Source organism: Calliphora vicina, chromosome 5, assembly GCF_958450345.1.
Source record: "Calliphora vicina chromosome 5, idCalVici1.1, whole genome shotgun sequence".
NCBI classification, from domain to species: domain Eukaryota; kingdom Metazoa; phylum Arthropoda; class Insecta; order Diptera; family Calliphoridae; genus Calliphora; species Calliphora vicina.
The window spans coordinates 13,168,063-13,179,367 of NC_088784.1; positions in this window are offsets into that span (position 1 = coordinate 13,168,063).

Consider the following 11,305-nt stretch of genomic DNA (forward strand, 5'->3'; position numbering starts at 1 on the left):
TTTTGTAAATTTTTTTTTTTATTTTCTTGTGATAATAGCTGATGTATGCGTTTTATATTTATCTTACTTTTTTTCTTCTTTTCTACCTTCATGTCTTCAGTTTTAACTCAAGTGAAGTGTTTAAAGTTAAAAAATGTTTCTTATTTCAGTATTTTGTGCCAAGTTGAATCTAATTAATTCTATAAGGAGAGTTAGGGAGGTAGTAGAAAGAAGACAGCTTTTTTACTTTAACATACATATGAGTAGTGTGTTCTTTAGACAGCTGTGTGTTTGGTTTAGGGTAGCGAGGTATAAATATGCGTTCCTCATGACTTTATAATGATATTGGTTTAAGAGTTTATTTCTTTTCATTACTGAAACTTTTTTTTTTCGCCAGGACTAACAAACAAATTAACAAACTTGCTGCACTAGGTGTGTGTTTTTTCTTCTTCTTGTGTGTGTCTTAGCAAATGAGTATATGAGTTCTTTAAATGCATATCAAGGATATGCAAACATACGTTTTCTTCAATTGAGAATTGCAAGTAGAAAAAAATATATGTATAGTGTTACTCACACTTTAAAGGATGATAGGAAGTAAATTAAGAGTATTGAAAAGGCAACACATTAAAAGCGACAAGCCACAAGCAGCAGCGCACGTAGACATAACTTTTAGATTTATAACAAATTAAAAATTAAAAACCCTAGTTCAAGCTGTTATTTTAAAAATAAGGTTTAGCTAAATCCAAGTTTAAACAAATTTTTTATAAACCAAGTTTAAGATATTTTTTAAAAGATTCATAATAACAATTAAATTATCCTTAAACCGAGTTTATTTATAACTAAGGTTTAGTTAAACTCAATTTTAAACACCTTATAACAAACCATAAAGCTCAAAACGATGAATTTAAAAAGTTATTTAAACATTTTTTAATGAATTTTAAACCCCGTAATCCAAGGTTTTACTAATGCAAGATTGTGTTCTTTAAACCATGTTTAAATATTCTAAAAAAAGCCTTGTTATGATAAACCGAGTTTAGTTTTTATTAAAGTTTGACTAAGTTTAGGCATGTAAGTTTAAGCTTTCATTTTAAAGAAATTTCTTCTAAAATAGGTTTAGCCATGGTAACAAATTAATCAGCTTATTTGAAAGATTTTTAAAACTAGCGATTTACTAAACTGAGTTTTGAAGAATCGTTTAGTTTAGTTAAAGTTAAGTTAAAGCTACCTTTTGAAAAAAAATATTTATAAAGTAAATATCAATAATTCTTAAGCTACAAGTTCTTAAACAATCGTTTAGTTTAGAATCGTTTAGTTTAGTTAAACTTAAGTTAAAGTTTCCATTTGAAAGAAATTTTGTTTATAAAGTAAATTTCAATAATTTTAAAGCCACAATTTCTTAACCTTAGTTTCTTTAAGCCAAGGTTTAACAAAACTAAGTTTAAGCTTATATTTTCTAGAAATTTTATCTTAAATAACTTTAGCCATGATAACAAATTAATCAACTTATTTGAAAATTTTTTAAAACTAGAGATTTACTAAACTGAGTTTTAAAGAATCGTTTAGTTTAGTTAAACTTAAGTTCAAGCTACTATTTGAAAACAAACTATTTATAAAGTAAATATCAATAGTTCTTAAGTCACAAGTTCTTAAACATTGTTTCTTTAAGCCAAGTTTAAACAAAACTAAGTTTAAGCTTCTATTTTCTAGAAATTTCATCTTAAATAACTTTAGCCATGATAACAATTAAAACAGTTTATTTAAAAGATTTCTAAAAATCGACGATTAATTAAACTGAGTTTTAAAGAATCGTTTAGTTTAGTTAAACTTAAGTTCAAGCTACCATTTGAAAAAAAAACTAAATAAACCTAAATATAGTTTCCATAAACCAAGGTTTAATTAAACTTAGTTTAAGCTTCCATTTTAAAGAAAATTTAAATAAATTTAACCATGAAGCTACGACCTAAAATGTTACGATTAATTAAACTGAGATTTAAAGAAACGTTTAGTTTAGTTAAACTTAACTTAAAAATAAATTTAATTTATAAAGTAAATATCAAGCCATATTAAGCCACAAGTTCTTAAATATAGTTTATTTTAACCAAGGTTTAACTAAACTAAGTTTAAGCTTTTAATTTAAAGGAATTTAATCTTAAATAAGTTTAGCCATGATAACAAATAAAAAAGCTTATTTGAAAGATTTTCTAAATTAGCGATTTACTAAACTGAGTTTTAAACAATCGTTTAGTTTAGCTAAACTTAAGTTAAAGCTTCCAGTTGAAACAAATTTCATTTATTAAGTTTTAGTTGAAATAAATAAATTTTAAAATTTGTATAATTTAGCACTAAAAATTATTTAATGTAAGCGTCTGCCGTTAGCATTGTGTTTTGATATTAAAGGAACTTCATATGAAACCTTGAATTGTTTTGTGTTTTTTTTTTCGTAATTTATTTCTTTACAAAAAAGAGTTATTTTAAAGTGTTTTTTTTTTATTTTTCAAAATAGTAATTTACTTTTAAAACAGCTGTTACCACAAATTTACTCTAGCTTCGTTTTTGTTTTATTTGTAAAGAGTTTTTTATCCACAGGTTTCTTTTACTGTCTGTTGTTGTTGTTGTTGTTTCTCGTTTGCTGGTATTTAACTTGCAACAACATTTGTTTTACATCTTCAACATGAGGCTGATGATAATAATAATGATGACGATGACGAGATGGAATGAAGTACATATGAAAATCGTGTATTCGAGTTTGGAAGTAAATAAAACCGCATATTAACACATGCTTTACGCTCAACTGCTCTATGAGCAGTAATTAAATGTAAGATTTTTTTAGAGCTAAAAAAAAGGAAAATCTCTAGAGGATCTTTAAGAAAATTTAATGTAAAAAATAATTTTTAAGACATTTTTTTTTAGCAAAAGTTGTAACAATTTAGAATTTTTATGTTTGCATTAAAAGGCCCTTTGGCTTTTAAAACCTTTTTAGCATTCACCTTCTTGTATGTACCTTACCCCCTGCTTGTTTTTGAAAATTAAATTCCAGCATATTTGTTGAGACATTTTCTAAAAGTACACATATGATCTTATCATTTATGTAAACATTTCTTTTCGGAAAAAAAATAAACAACACAACTACTTTTAATATTTGTTAAAGATAAAAAAAATGTGAAATACAAGATTGTAAATTATGTATGAATTCATATGTGATAGGAAAAGATGTTGGCAAGAATATGTCTTGATGAAATATTTCAAAAATATTGCTAAGATTCGAAAGACGCCAAGTCTTTTTATACAAAATTTTAAACTACAGAGAAAAATTTTAAAAATGTCGTACATTTTACATCTGCAATTGCACTATTTACAGTTTTGGATCCAATCACAATATTTAAATTTTTTTTATTTTTTTAAGGGATTTAGCTTATTTTTTTATGTTTTTCATTATTGATTTTTATTAATTTAACTTTTCCATTCGTTTTAATGTCTCTATTGTTACAAAAAAGTTCTTTAAAATTTGTAGTTAGCTGATTTTGTAACTCAAACTTCGATTAGCTTATTCTCTTATGTTTTTCATTACTGATATTTATTAATTTAACATTTTTATTTGATTTAAAACCTCTTTTGTTACAAACATTTTCTTTAAAATATGTAGTTAGCTGATTTCGTAACTAAGTTTACTCATACTCAGATTTAAAGACTCTGTTATTACAAAACTTTAATTAAATGTTTATTAAAAATAAAAGTTAGTTGATTTTGTAACTAAGCTTAGTCCTAAATACAGCAAATGGAACCGTTGAGCTGATTTTAAACTTACTTAATTCAAGTTAAGGCCTCTAGTATGCAGATTTTGTCACTAAATTTACTCTTACTTCGATTTAAGGGTTCTATTGCTACAAAAATTGACTTAAGATTTTATTAAAATTAAAAGTTTTTTCTTTAAAATATGTAGTTAGCTGATTTCGTAACTAAGTTTACTCTTACTTAGATTTAAAGACTCTGTTATTACAAAAATTGAATTAAATTTTTATTAAAAATAAAAGTTAGATGATTTTGTAGCTAAGCTTATTGCTAAATACAGCAAATAATACCGTTGAGCTGATTTTAAACTTACTTAATTCAAGCTAAAGCCTCTAGTTAGCAGATTTTGTCACTAAATTTACTCTTACTTCGATTTAAAGGACCTAAAATTTTATTAAAATTTAAAGTTAGCTGATTTTGTAACTAAGCTTACTGCTAAATACAGCAAATAGTATCATTGAGATGACTTTAAACGACTATAAAAGAGTTTTATCTAATATTTTATTAAATAAATAACATATTTTTGAAGCTATTAATCAATAAATTAAATTTATTGCTTAAAAATCACAATTTCTTACAACATTTTTATATTTTTTCTTTCAAAATATTTTTTTTTTAGTTTTCCTTAAACCCACCTTAATTCAATTACTAAAGTTGAGTACATTGAATGATTATTCCCTCAATTTCAAGCAGATTTTGAAAAACACTTAGTAAAATATCCAAAGTTTTTACAAATTGTTTAATTTTTGCTTAATTTTTCATAAAATTCTGTTAAATGTTTTTAATTTTATTATTATAACAATAATTTCTTGAAATTTTTTTTTATTATTTTTCCAATATTTTTTTTAACAAATATTTTTCACTAATCATTATTATTATTCCCAAAAAACACACACATATGTTATTTATAAATTTATGTTTATTTAAAATTTTTGTTTTGTTTATTTTAATTTATTTCGTTTTTTTTAAAGCAGAAAAACACACATTCACATGTGTTGTGAACCCGACAAGTGTTTAAATGTAACTGTTTTCTTAAACAATGCAAATAAACATAAGAACTAATAATGACAAGTGTAAGGCAGCACAAACTCCATCCCTAATATAAAGGTAAACACACGTATTTTAAAACACATACAATTTCTTACATACATGTAGAAATAAATATGCACCACAAACAATAACAAAACAAAAAGAATGCATGTTATTTTTTGGAAGAGAAACACAACAGAAAAACCCTCATAAAAATATAAAATTTGTTAATCAGGTGCGTGATCATATGTGTTGACAAACACACGCACACACACATATTCATAATGCAGGTAAAATGTAAACAAAACAATTCAAAACAACAAAAAAATAACATCTTTATTACAACAAGTACTCACTCTGTACTCCAAAACAAAAACAAGAGAAATTACTCTCCAGAAACCTATACTTAAGTGCGGGTGTATGTAATTGTTTACAGTTGTTCTCATATGGTTTTGGAGAGATCATAAATAGAGAGCCTGTTTTGTAGTTGTTCTTGTAATATTAATAATAATGGCTGTAATATACAGTTATTTATTATTTTTGCCATTTTTATTGCTTTTAATTCTCAGAACTCTTGTTCTAGCCAACATATTCATACATGCATAAGTGCATGTGTGTGTTTTATTTAGTTCCTGGTAAATTGATCCTTTTATAGACAATTTCACAATAGGCGCGACATTATTTCTTTAATATTAAAGAAAACATTTGTTTTGTTTATTATTAGTGAAGGTGTTTAGTTAGAAAATCTAGCGTTTTGTTAGCAGATTTAGCCTGAATGTTTGTAAATGATTGTGCTAGATTAGCGATTTTAGCGACAGTCATAAATTTTTAAGTAGAAAAAGAAATTGTAAATAGATTAAATAGAAATTAAAATATGTATGTATTCAAAATTAAATTTATAGTGAAATGTAAATTAGGATTTAAACCAAATATACCAAAAGCAAGGTTTCAAGCAAGGTTGGCCGCCGATTTGAAGCGGTTAGAAAATAACGATGACAGTAATTTGGTTTATTTCAGTAATAATATTTTAGCGCTAATGATAATTTTAGTTATTTCTGTAACGTTAGCTTGCGGTAACGGTTATTGCAGTTATTTTAATGATAACAGTAATTTCATACTGAATTAAATGATAAACAAAATAAAAATAAGTTTTAATTTTTTTTTTGCAAAATGCCGACGGGACTTAAAATTGTAAGAGATATTACTTTAATATGTAAATAATTGCATTCCAGAATAATTTAACATGCGGATAAAACGTTAATATATAACATATTATTAATTTAGAGTACAAAGGCGCTAAGTCCACATTTTATAAAAATTTAAAATTTCATATAAAATAAGCAAAAATATACCATTTAAGGGTATTTATAGTCGGCAATAGTGAGTATTAATATTTGTCAAAAATTCAAGTATCATAATACAATTTCATCGTCTAAACCATGATACAATAATTGTAGAAGGTAGATTCACTAGGGAGAGTTTTCAATATTTAGCCCTCTAATGTCAAACTTTAATTTTGATTTTTTTCATATTTTTTTATATTTTCTTTTGTTTGACGTTACAAGAATTGTATAATTGAGAATTTATTTTCTACTGGATGTACCTTATATTGTTGTATCATGGTCTAAACAAAATTTGTATTAGATTTTCAAAATATACGAATGATTTTATTGATTTACGGTCGGTATTCAAAAATTGTTTAAAACAATTCAAAAACTTTTTATTTTCTTATGTATCGGGTATGTATTTTTAAATACAAATAAGGCAAATAAAAATGTCTAGAATATAAAAAATAAATATAAAATTTTCGAAAAATATCAATCAACGATTTTTTGAAATAGCGAATGATTTCAATAATATTTTTAAATTTGAAAAGTGTTAATACTCAGTATTGCCGTCTATAAATACTTACCTTTATAAAGTAAAATTTTACACTTAAGTATTTGGATGTTTCTTGTTGATATGTGCAAGGATACTCATATAGCAATTCCGTTTTATTACAGTCCATAGAGTTTGAAAAATGGCTGTTTCGAAAAGTAAATTTTTTCCAATTTTTATTTTCTTCAAGCTCTAAGAATTGATCGTGAGGGAAAACGATGAGATCGAGAAAAATTAAAATTATTTTCATAATCTATGGACTCCAACAAAACAGATTTGCTACATGAGAATGAAGGCATATTTTTTTCATTCACTTTTATATCCATATTTAAAAAATACATACATACATATCTGTTTAAAATTGTCAATTTATTGACAATCAAATCAAGTATAACTGTGTTGTTAAATATAAGACTCAAAAAACGTAATTAATTTTAAAGTTACATTTACACTAACCGAATTCTCAGCTGAGTTGAATGTTAAAACCCCTGCTTAAAGTAATTTGAGTGTTTAAAACCCATCTTATTTATTATATTTATTTTTAGTTTAGATCTAAAAAGCTTTCATGAATAATGTAGAATTTACAACATCTAACCATTATAAATGGTATTATAAAATTTGTTTAAGTGTTTAAGAGAACATTTTGCCATTAGAGCTATTAGTAAACAGGTAAGAGTATATATTAGGCTGTGACGAATTTTATATAGTGAAAAAAATTGTTTGTTAAAAAAAATGATATGGAAATAAAGCAAAATTAAAAAAACATTTCACTTGTTTTGAAAATGTGCATTCTTTTGATTTCGTGAGTTTTCAAAATCTTTGCTAATTTTCAAGTCATAATATTGATGGTTATATAGATTAGATATGATGTTTGTTTGGAATTATTATTTTATGTTAAAAAATGTCACCTAACTATGCGCAGATATCTTGAAGATTGTCTGAAGATTATGATTCCAAAATCTCTGTAAATTTACAATAGTTAGATTGAATTTAATGATAATAAATTGAACTGTTTTTATCATTCTCTCATATTTTTTTTTTCATTTAAAGTATTCACTAACAGAATACTTTAAATTATACAAAGAGTAAGTAAGAGAGGCTGTGCCAAATCTTGTATACCCACAATCAATATGTGACAATAAAATATTTTTCTGATATGGCAGTAGGGTCAATTATGGCCTCCCAAAAGATGGTAGAAAGATTCGGGTTCATATAAAACTTGTTTATCTCCAATTTATCATGATATTAATTATTATATGACAGTTATGAATATTGAAGTTGTATGGGAACTAGGGAAAAATGTTTGTCCAATTTTCGCCATACCTTACAGTATAATTTCAGAGTACTTAGAAATAATTTGTGTAAAATTTCAGCAACCTAGCTGCTTTGGTTTGGGCCCTATCGTGTTTTCAACAGACAGACGGAAGGACGGACATAGCTAGATCCTCCTAGAATATTATGAGGACCCAGTATATATTATGTTTGGTTCTACGATCAATATTTTGATATGTTACAAACAGAATGACAAAATCAATCAATCAATGGGTATAAAAATATTTAAAGTTTTAAAATTTATTTTTTTTCATATTTTTTGAAAATGTTTATTTGATTTTTTTTAATAGAGAAGACACTATATACACTTAGGCTTTATTTAAAGCGTTCACATCATAGAGAAACATACAATGGAAACTAGAGAATAACTTAACATAATCACACATACGATTGTTGTTTTTGTTTTAGAGTATCCGATCAATGTATATTTGTCTATAGGCCACATTTAGTTTTTTCTTTTTTTTGTTAAATAAGTTAACAATTAAAGTTATTTCATTTAGTTTGAAATATTTAAAAAATTTTCAAATTGTATTTAAACTGTTCACATTTATAATTAAAAACATTTGTTTTCTTCAGCTCTTTAGATTTCGGTTTTGTGCTTATTCTTAAGAGACAATTTTAAAATTTAAATTTTAAATTAATTCAATTAACATGTACATTTTATATTTATTATTCTAAAGCCAAAATTTTTCCTTAATTCAGAAGATATTTCGATAGCGAAAGTAATAGAATTTTATATTCTGAATTGCGGTTAAATAGTATTGAAAGCTAGAATTCAATTTCTCACAGGAAGGATTTATAATTAAAATTGGAAGTAGTTTAAAACTACTTTTTAGCGATAAAAACTACTGCCAAAAATTACCAAAATATTCACCTGCTTTCTTCTACTTTTAATGTAATGAAAATGAGCTGTACTATGAAAAACTTTTTTTTGCTGGATCTGAATATTAATATTGCGGCTTTTACATGAAAATTACAAAATAAGTTTCTTAGGAAACAACTTTTTATTTCCCCCACTCCCTAACTCAGAAACACGAACGGAAAATAATTTTAAAACTTTTATTTCAAAAACATAAAAAAAATGATTTGAAAACTGAGTGATTTTCATAAGAGTATCAAATTTTTTAAAATAAATTTACTGTTTGTATTTCTGTATCAGGCTTTTGGACAATTGTAAAACATTAGACATTTTTTATAAAGTTCCACTGTATCAAATGAAGTCAGATGTTTTCAGAAATACATACGGAAGAAAATTTTAGAATTTTTATATGAAAACCACTTGAAAACTGAGTAATTTTCATAAGAGTACCAATTTTTTTACATAAATTTACTGTTTGTATTTCTGTATAAAACTCTTGAACAATTGTAAAACATTAGAAAATTTGCTAAAAGTTCCACCGTACCGAAAGAAGTCACATATTTTCAAATGACAATTGTAAGACATTAGAAAATGTTTATAAAGCTCCTCTATATCGAAAGAAGTCAGATATTTTCAATAATTTTTTTTATTTTTTTTTTCATTCACATTAGAAAAACTGGCAGTTATTTATTAACAATATTTCATTTGTTATTCTTATTACCACCAGTAACACAAAGTCTGGTTATGTTTTAACTAACAGTTATACTGACAGTTTTCATACAAAAATAATTTTAACCGACAGTATATCTGCTAGTTAACCATAACCAGGCTTCGTGTTAATTGGGTGTTAGAAATATTATTCCTATTGGATTTTAAAAACTCTGGGACAATTGTAAATCATTTGCACATTTTTATAAAGCTCCTCTATATCGAATAAAGTCAGATATTTTCAAATAATTTCCACATAATTTTTTGTTTGTCTCTTTTTTCATTAGCCTTAAAAAACTGTCAGTTATTTATTTAATTTCATTTGTTATTCTTATTAGAAATATTATTCCTATTGGATTTTAAAACAACTTCACTTCAAACACCACAAAATTTTCCAAAAAAGTTCTAATTGGATTTTTTTATTTTTAAAAATATTCAAACTTTTAGATTTTCAAAAAAGTTCTTATTAGATTTTCAATTTTTAAAATATTTTTCTTTTTATAAATTCATCTTGATATCTTATTATTTATTTCACAAATTTGAAAAAAAACTGTTAAAAAAATGTCCAACACTACAATTTTCCAAAAAAAATATTTTACGATTTTTTTAAATTTTTTTACATTTTTTAAATTTATGTTTATTTCACAGATATTAAAAAATTCTTATAAGAATTTTCAAAATTTTTTTTACCTTTTTCTTTATTTTATCATTTTTTATTAGTTTTTTTCTTTATAAAATAATCCAAAAATATTTGTTAATTCTATTGGGGGAGTTGGTATTTATTTAAATTGTTTTATTTAAATAAAAAGAAATTGAATTTAAATATAATTTTTTTATTCAAACACCCGCGCGTTTACATTTTCGTCAAATTCACAAACGAATAAAATGTGTAGTTTGTTGTTGTACGTATGAAAGTCTTGTTGGTATTAAGAAAAATAAAATTTTCACATATACTCTAATGTATGTGTTGAAGGAACGCACACACACACACATACATGTATACACACACATACATACACAGATATGGAGCGAAAGAGTTATGTGTACGAGTATATTGCGCGTATGTTTACACCGTTCAACTGTTTCGAAACGACTAATTCAAGTGATTTAACCAAAAAAATTATATGTGTGTATGGCCCATACATACACACATACGGCAGCAACAAAAACAACAAAAACATTTTGTAACATACCAACAACAACAACAGCAGCACACACTCATTCATATCCCATCCATACACATCCAAAAAATGTAAAAGAGAAAAAACGAAAAAAAATTAAAAAACATCCACACACACACCCCATTGAGTATATGAATAAAATGTTTGGTTGTGTGTCTATCTGCACGAATATGGGATGGTAGGAAAAAAGACACACACGGGGGAAAATTTGTTTGGTTGTGTTGTTTTGTTAATGTTGTTGTTGTTGTTGGTAACATCCAACCAATTCATACACACACTCATGTGAGAAGGGTATACGATGAAATACATGTACGAATGAAAATCGTATGGAAAATAAACAACAACAACAGCAGCAACAACAACAACACACGTACATACATACGTTACAACAAACAAACGTAAGCAAGTCAGCCAGCCAGCCAGCAGTCAATATGACGAAGTAAGAGTAAAAAAAACTAAATAAGTGGGAGCTGGAGAAGGTGGCGTTGTCGGCGTTGGATGTACAAGTAGTTGCTGCTGCTGTTGAATTGTTGTAAAGAGGTGGAGGGCA